General features: G+C 40.7%; 1 long non-coding RNA gene across 1 annotated transcript; it reads right to left on the reverse strand.

Annotated features, from left to right (window-relative positions):
- Positions 1-521: 521 nt before the first annotated feature.
- LOC111982646 (uncharacterized) lies at positions 522-5,646 on the reverse strand. Its single transcript, XR_011473883.1, has 6 exons — positions 4,731-5,646; positions 3,726-4,633; positions 3,507-3,611; positions 1,607-1,763; positions 1,204-1,326; positions 522-981 (listed from the first exon to the last, which is right to left on the reverse strand). It is a non-coding gene; the product is annotated as an uncharacterized lncRNA (long non-coding RNA).
- Positions 5,647-7,760: the final 2,114 nt, after the last annotated feature.

Consider the following 7,760-nt stretch of genomic DNA (forward strand, 5'->3'; position numbering starts at 1 on the left):
TGTAAGCTGTTAGTGTCTTAATGACCGTTCCACAGGTGCATGTTAATTAATTGTTTATGGTTCATTGAACAAGCATGGGAAACAGTGTTTAAACTCTTTACAATCTGTGAAGTTATTTGGATTTTTACGAATTATCTTTGAAAGACAGGGTCCTGAAAAAGGGCCGTTTCTTTTTTTTTGCTGATTTTAGGTAGGGGTAACAGTGACTAGGCAATCAGGATAGATAATCAACAGAGGTCAATATAATATCATCTGTGATAAGAAATATTTAATTCAATGATATCCCCCCCAAAAAAAACCTACAGGAAGGGGCGTGCCAGATTGTTCTTCTCCTTCTGTAAACTACATTCTTATCTGTAATAATCTTATAATAAATAGCATGATTAATAARATGCATTAATAACTAGAGCTTTACCATTCAAGATGAGCATAAGATGCGCTACAAACTATATTGTGTTCATGTAAATATAATAAATACCTTTTTAGTCAACCTAACAGCTAAATTAGTCAACCTCACAACTAGTGAGGCACTGAAACTGGAATGTTTCACACACCTGCATTTGACCTTGAGGACCTTTGACCTTTGAAATTTGTTGTCCTTTATCTCTTCCATCTCACCTTTCTTTGTTGTAATAGTCTGCCACTAAATGTCTTGTTTTTCAATGTATGTATCTTTCCTTATGACTGTGTTCTGGGCTACATATAAATACATGTCTATTATCACATTCAGTGGTAGACCCATCCCATAACACAAAAACAACATTACATACATACAGTGTGTTACGGTAATCATAGCTTTGTATTTTACCATGTTATTACTATATTATAATAACTTGCTGTGTCATTGTTTTATTTAAAATATTGATAATTTCAAAGCAGAACACAAAATGGATGTTTGTATACATCAATTGTTTTTCCATGATCAGGATTTTCAACAAAAACAAATTTATAATCATCTTTATGTTTCTCGAACACGATGATCTAAAAGAATGAAAACAAAGAAAACACAGATCCATTAAACAAACTATTCTAGCCTGTATATGTATCAGTGTCTTGATTTGAGGATAAACTGTACAAATAAAGGTTGATAAACAATTTAGAAGAATACATGGCACTGTAAACATGAGAACAACTTCTGAAAACACCTCAGAAGACTAGAACGCTATATCTCTTGGAATTTATAGGAGATTTTTTCAGTTGTACCTGATTATTTCCACTTTTAAGCCAAGGTCCAGGGAGGTAAAGGGTTTGCTGGGGAACGACGGACCTGTGGCGTCCAAGATTCTGCCCGTTGATAAATACCACTCCTTTACTCCAACCCTGTGGCTGGAAACACTGTAATCAGTGACTTGACACTGAGAGTTAAGAGTTTCTCTAAGAACGTATTTTATCACTACTGTATGTGTGTCTGATGAGTGATGGGCCTACTACAATATACAGTACACCAATAAACCAGAGATAGGTCTACTATACTATACGAATAAACCAGCAGGGATACAATATGGATAGGTGGTGCTCTCTCTCATAACCACAAAGCCTGTTGAGCTACTTTACACAGAGGCAGTCTGATAAAATCAAATCAAATCACATTTTATTGGTCACATACACATGGTTAGCAGATGTTAATGTGAGTGTAGCGAAATGCTTGTGTCTCTGGGATGAAGGTGTCTCTGGGATGACCGTCCACATACAGCCTGCCCTGGAAGAAACCTGGGAAGGAAGGCTTTTGGGGGACAGAGTTCCACTGGCTTGTTGCACTCAATCTGAAACATGGGAGGAGATTCCCCATTTAAATAAGATGGGGCAGAGCTACAATATGAGTCATCTAAACTTTAAAGGTCCAATGCAGCCATTTTCATCTCAATATCAAATAATTTCTGGGTAACAATTAAGTACCTTACTGTGATTATTTTCAATAAAAAAAGTAACAAAAATGGTTTCTTAGCAAAGGGCTATTTCTCAAACAACAGTTTTGCTAGGACTGTCTGGGAGTGGTCTGAGTGAGGAGGGGAAAACTGAAAATTATCTGTTATTGGCAGAGGTTTGGAACTCTCTTTCTTATTGGTCTATTAACTCATTTACCATATGGTGATATCACCATTTAAGGCCAAAACTCCATTCCACCAAAACAGGCTGAAATTTCAGGAGGTATTTTCAAACAGCTCTTACACTAAAAGGGTATTATGTTCATTTTCACAATTTCGCAGTATTATTCCGACCTCATAGTGTGGAAATATATATAAAACACAGGAATATCACATTTATGAATGCACTGGGCCTTTAAGACAACCTGATATGCCAGTTAAACTTGCATTGACAACAGATGACAAACTGTAAGAGCCAGAATGGAAGTTATTGTTGTATAAACTAAATGATCAGGACAAACCTCTTTAGGAAGTTTGGCTTCATATCCAAACAGTAGATTATAAAGCCCTTTAGAGGCACGTGGTTCAATACAATGTCTCCCACCAGACCAAGAACAGGGTGATATGTGACTAAAGATTAAGAGCTGAATGAGCGAGTATCAATACAATACAATTATGCCAAGACCTCATGGATACTGTCGCTATTTGTTGAGCATTCAGGTCTATCCACTTTAACGACTATAAACTGATGTCACAGCAATAAAGGATTACAAACAAAGGTCTACAGTGCCTTCAATGTATGCTTTCTGCCATGGAATTCAGATTGTTAAAGTGGTAGCAACTAAGAATATAATACCTTTTCACTGATCATCCAGGGCTTTACCATAATTCACTCTTCCACAGTTCTCCATAAGTAAACTAAATGTTCTCTCCCCCTTCAATGGAAAATACATAAAACATGTGGAAACCACTAATTGAAGCACTGCAGTCAACAATGCATAGGACACAGAGACAATATAGGAAACATGGCTGTTGGAATAATCCTATCACCTTAGTGACAAACGCATTTATCAGCATCACCAGAAGCTTTCACCTCTAACATGGTGTTGAATATGAACTAGCCAGTTTTGAAAGCAGCTCAGCAGCACCCCTATAGCCTGAATCTAAACACAAAGTATCACTATACCTTTCCCCATCAGGCAGTGTAATCTCCACGATTCTATAGTCCAAAACTCCAACAAAGTGTCTGTCTACAAACACCTAGAAGACAGGCCAACTTTATTAGTACAAATGATGTATTGTCATACAGTGTGCACCATTTACTGTAGTAAATTCATGCCATGTCGCTGTGTCTGTCTGTACTCACCAGGGCTCAGTCTCTAAAATTTGTCTTGGAGTTCAGAAGGCCTCTGCTGCTGATGGTGGTCTCATATTGAGTGTAGCCATAGAACTGACCATTGTTATTGTTCTCAATGTTGACAGGCCCCTCTGACTTCAAGGGCTTGATGATGAAACAATGTCAATGTGTTGCATTCAATTAAATAATGACCATTATGGAATCAACATCAACCCTTGAGTATTGCCAACTTGCCAAGCAGGCCAGGTCACAACAGACAGTATGCTACTTGACCCGAAACTCACCTTGTCAGTAAACTGCAGGCTCTCCCACAGTGACAGATGCTTCTGAATGATGACAGGCTCATACTCTCCCGGCCTGGAGAGAGGGAGCCTCAGGAAGCTTCTCATCTGAGACACACAGATACACTCCAAGCTAGACAATTTAACAAATTAAATATGGGGCCTGTTATTTTCCAAAACGCAAATAGTATTGTATGTGGATGTTTGAAAGAGAAAGCTTACTGTGAAACTGGCTGAATAAATTCCTCAAGAGCTGATACTTGGTGGTGTAATCTCCAGCCTCGGATAACAAAGCATCATAATCAAAAAAAAAAAAAAGATTCAGATTCAGATGACAACATTTTTCTGGTCAAGGAAATGTACATTTGGGAAATGTCAGTTCAAGGGATACATAAAACTGGCTGAATAGCTTCCGACTTGAGGTTTGTAGGTGTCAAGGTTCACCACAGCTCCATTCATGAAGCCAAAGCTGGTTCCACCATGGAACATATAGAGGTTGATGGATACACCTGGCTCCAGTATCTGTGACACCACAGCCAACATGTCTACCAGAGGAGACAGACTGAATCAATACTAGACGGTCGCCACATACAGTCCTTTGCGTGATGGATGGATGGTCCACTGTGGGCTCAGTTGGTGGAGCATGGCACTTGCAATGCCAGGATTGTGGGTTCAATTCCCACTGGGCAACAGTACAAATTAAAATGTGTGCACTCACTACTATTTTATTTAACTAGGCAAGTAAGTTAATAACAAATTCTTATTTACAACGACAGCCCAGGAACAGTGAGTTAACTGCCTTGTTCAGGGGCAGAACAACAGATTTTTACCTTGTCAGCTCAGGGATTTGATCTAGCAACCTTTCAGTTACTGGCCCAATGCTCTAACCACTAGGCTACCTGCCACCCCAGTCACTCTGYACGAGAGTGTCTGCTAAATTACTAAAATGTAAATAATAGATTAACTTTAAGCGTTGATATAACTAGGGGTTATATGACATGATTTTCATCTCGTTTGTAATGTATTGATTTGGAGGAAACATACCCTCTGCTGGAAACACATGGTAGAGATTCACTCCAGACATCGAACCACCCAGACCAGTACTCCATTAGAAGCAGAGGTTTCTGGGGCTACAGTAAGGGCAAAGTCACACTTAGTCTTTGGACCACTATGTTTTCWCAGATGCAAGACAAAATAGAAGAAAATACAGACTCATTGGCACTATACCTGCATGTACGCTAAATATTGTATGGTTCCGTTTGCCAGTCTTTGAAGGTTTACCGTCTTGGGAACTTAAGAGAGGAGGGGCTAAGAAAAAAAACGTAGCCCCTCCCGGTTGTCTAATGTCAGCAGGAGTTCATTGATCCCTCTGGATAGAGGAATAGAGCTGGCCAAAGGAGATAAAGTTTCACTATACATTTAGAGGTCACTGCAAAAGTCTATACTGGGCATATAATATTATGCAGATAGTGAGAAACAGTACAGTATCACATTACCTCCTTCATAAAAGGCATGTATCGTTCATCCTTTGCATATAAGCCGCTCATTCTCCACTTGAACTGCAATGATGAGGCCTCCCTCTTCAAACTACGAACCTCTCTGCGAACAGATATCAGGACTTGATAGCTTGGATAATAAGGTCACTTATTTACGTACTTGTAGAGGCTTAATTTTTGGGATGAGTTTGTTAAGGAAAGGTTTCTCTGCTTCTATGAAGACAGAGTAGGTTGTTCTCAACTTCATGTTTTTGTCACGGAACAGCCAGCCGAAAGGAAAAAAACGTTATAAGGAGGTCTCATTGAACATTCAACATGTTGGCTTGGGTAAAATTGGACTAACCCCTGCTACAAAGTTAAAGGCTTAAAGTAATGGAAACAACCTGCGCAGCACTCCTAAGTCCCACTCAGCACAGATGTAGGGTCCTGGATGCAAAATCACCAAGAGCCCCAACTCTGCTGCTAGGCTGATGTATGGTGCATTTGGAAAGTATTCAGACCCCTTGACTTATTCTAAAATGGATTAAATTAAATGTTTTCCTCATCAATCTACACACAATACCCAATAATGACGAAGCAAAAACAGGTTTTTAGAAATGTTAGCAAACGTATTAAAAATAAAAACTGAAATACCTTATTTACAGAAGTATTCAGACCCTTTGCTATGAGTCTTTGAGCTCAGGTGCATCCTGTTTCTATTGATCATCCTTGAGATGTTTCTACAACTTGATTGGACATGATTTGGAAAGGCACACACCTATCTACACAGTGCATGGCGGCGCAAAAACCAAGTCATGAAGTCGAAGGAACTGTACATAGAACTCAGAGACAGGATTGTGTTGAGGCACAGATCTAGGGAAGGGTACCAAAACATTTCTGCAGCATTGAAGGTCCCCCAAGAACACATTGGCCTCCATCAATTTTTAAATGTTAGAAGTTTAGAACCACCAAGACTCATCCTAGAGCTCATCCAAACTGAGCAATCGGGAGAGAAGGGCCTTGGTCAGGGAGGTGACTAAGAACCCGATGGTCACTCTGACAGAGCTCCAGAGTTCCTCTGCGGAGATGGGAGAACCTTCCAGAAGGACAACCATCTCTGCAGTTCTCCACCAATCAGGCCTTTATAATGGAGTGGCCAGACGGAAGCCACTCCTCAGTAAAAGGCACATGATAGCCAGGTTGGAGTTTTCCAAAAGGCACCTAAAGGACTCTCAAACCATGAGAAACAAGATGAGAAACAAGACGCTTTGGCCTAAATGCCAAGCGTCACATCTGAAGGATACCTGGCACCATCACTACAGTGAAGCATGGTGGTGGCAGCATCATGCTGTAGTGATGTTTTTCAGCGGCAGGGACTGGGAGACTAGTCAGGATTGAGGGAAAGATGAACAGACCAAAGTACAGAGATATCCTTGATGAAGACCTGCTCCAGAGCGCTCAGGCGAAGGTTCACCTTCCAACAGGACAACAACCCTAAGCACACAGCCAAGACAACACAGGAGTGGCTTCGGGACAAGTCTCTGAATGTCCTTGATTGGCCCAGCCAGAGCCCGGACTTGAACCCGATCGAACATCTCTGGAGAGACCTGAAAATAGCTGTGCAGTGACGCTCCCCATCCAACCTGACAGAGCTTGAGAGGATCTGCAGAAAATAATGGGAGACCCTCTTTGGAGGGATGAAAGAAAGAGTGATAAAAAGTGAAAGCTGCCATTGCTGCACTGCTATCACAAATGTTCCAACTCTAGGGACATAGACCAAGAAAATCACTTTGAGACATCATCACCCTAAGTGAGCCCGACAAAAACGCGGGCTCATGGACTATATTTGAGCAATATAAATATCTTGGAACTATAATTTACGTTCTCACTTTCTGTTTCCAAGCCTGGGACAATCAGCTATCCATGCAAATAAAAACCAACTGCATAAAATAGTACAGCTGTCTAGCAAAATCAGTGGTTAATCTCAAGGACATGCAAGCGCTGTTCTTGGAGAGTAGTGAGGGCAGGAGCGAGAATTGCCACCGACCTGACACCCACTCAACCAGGAGAACCAGCTCCTACTATCAGGCCGCCGATACTGAGTCCATCTTTACAAAACCGCCAGAGCCCAGAAACCATTCATTCCCACCAGCATAAGTCAATTGAATAAATAACTGCTCAACCCCTCCATCTCCACCCCTCCTAAAATGTTTGAACTGAATTACGGACTGTATCCACATGTGTTGTCTGTTGTAGTTATTGCTGGGATTTATGTATTTATGCACCTATTGGTGTTCCTGTGCTGTTGTTTGTTGAGATGCAAGACACATTTCCCGAAAGGGGCACACAATAAAAAAAAGATTTATTATAGACCGTATAACATAGTAAAGTATTACGGTTGAAGCTGACAAACGACGTCAGAAATAATAACGTCATCTGTCGGATAGTTGGGCTGGGCAAGACCGTGATGGCTACAGTCCAGCGTGTGTTATGCGTGTGTGTGAGGGAGAGTCAGATAATTACATATGTAAAAAGATATATGTTTTTTCCCCCATTACAATCTAGTGTAAACAGTAGGCTGGAGCGCCATGTGGTAATTCCATTCTTCGCAAATTCGCCTGACCTGTCTTTTTACTGATTTTGGTTGTAAGGACAAAACGTATTAGTGTTGCCTCCCAGTCGGTTGCCTACAATATACAACTATCCGTTTCATAATGGCTATTGAAAGCGAGCAATATCCTACGTCTACCAAAACGCACCTTCAGCGTACAAAGTAAAGGCT

This window comes from Salvelinus sp. IW2-2015, linkage group LG22 (assembly GCF_002910315.2).
Source record: "Salvelinus sp. IW2-2015 linkage group LG22, ASM291031v2, whole genome shotgun sequence".
NCBI classification, from domain to species: Eukaryota; Metazoa; Chordata; class Actinopteri; order Salmoniformes; family Salmonidae; genus Salvelinus; species Salvelinus sp. IW2-2015.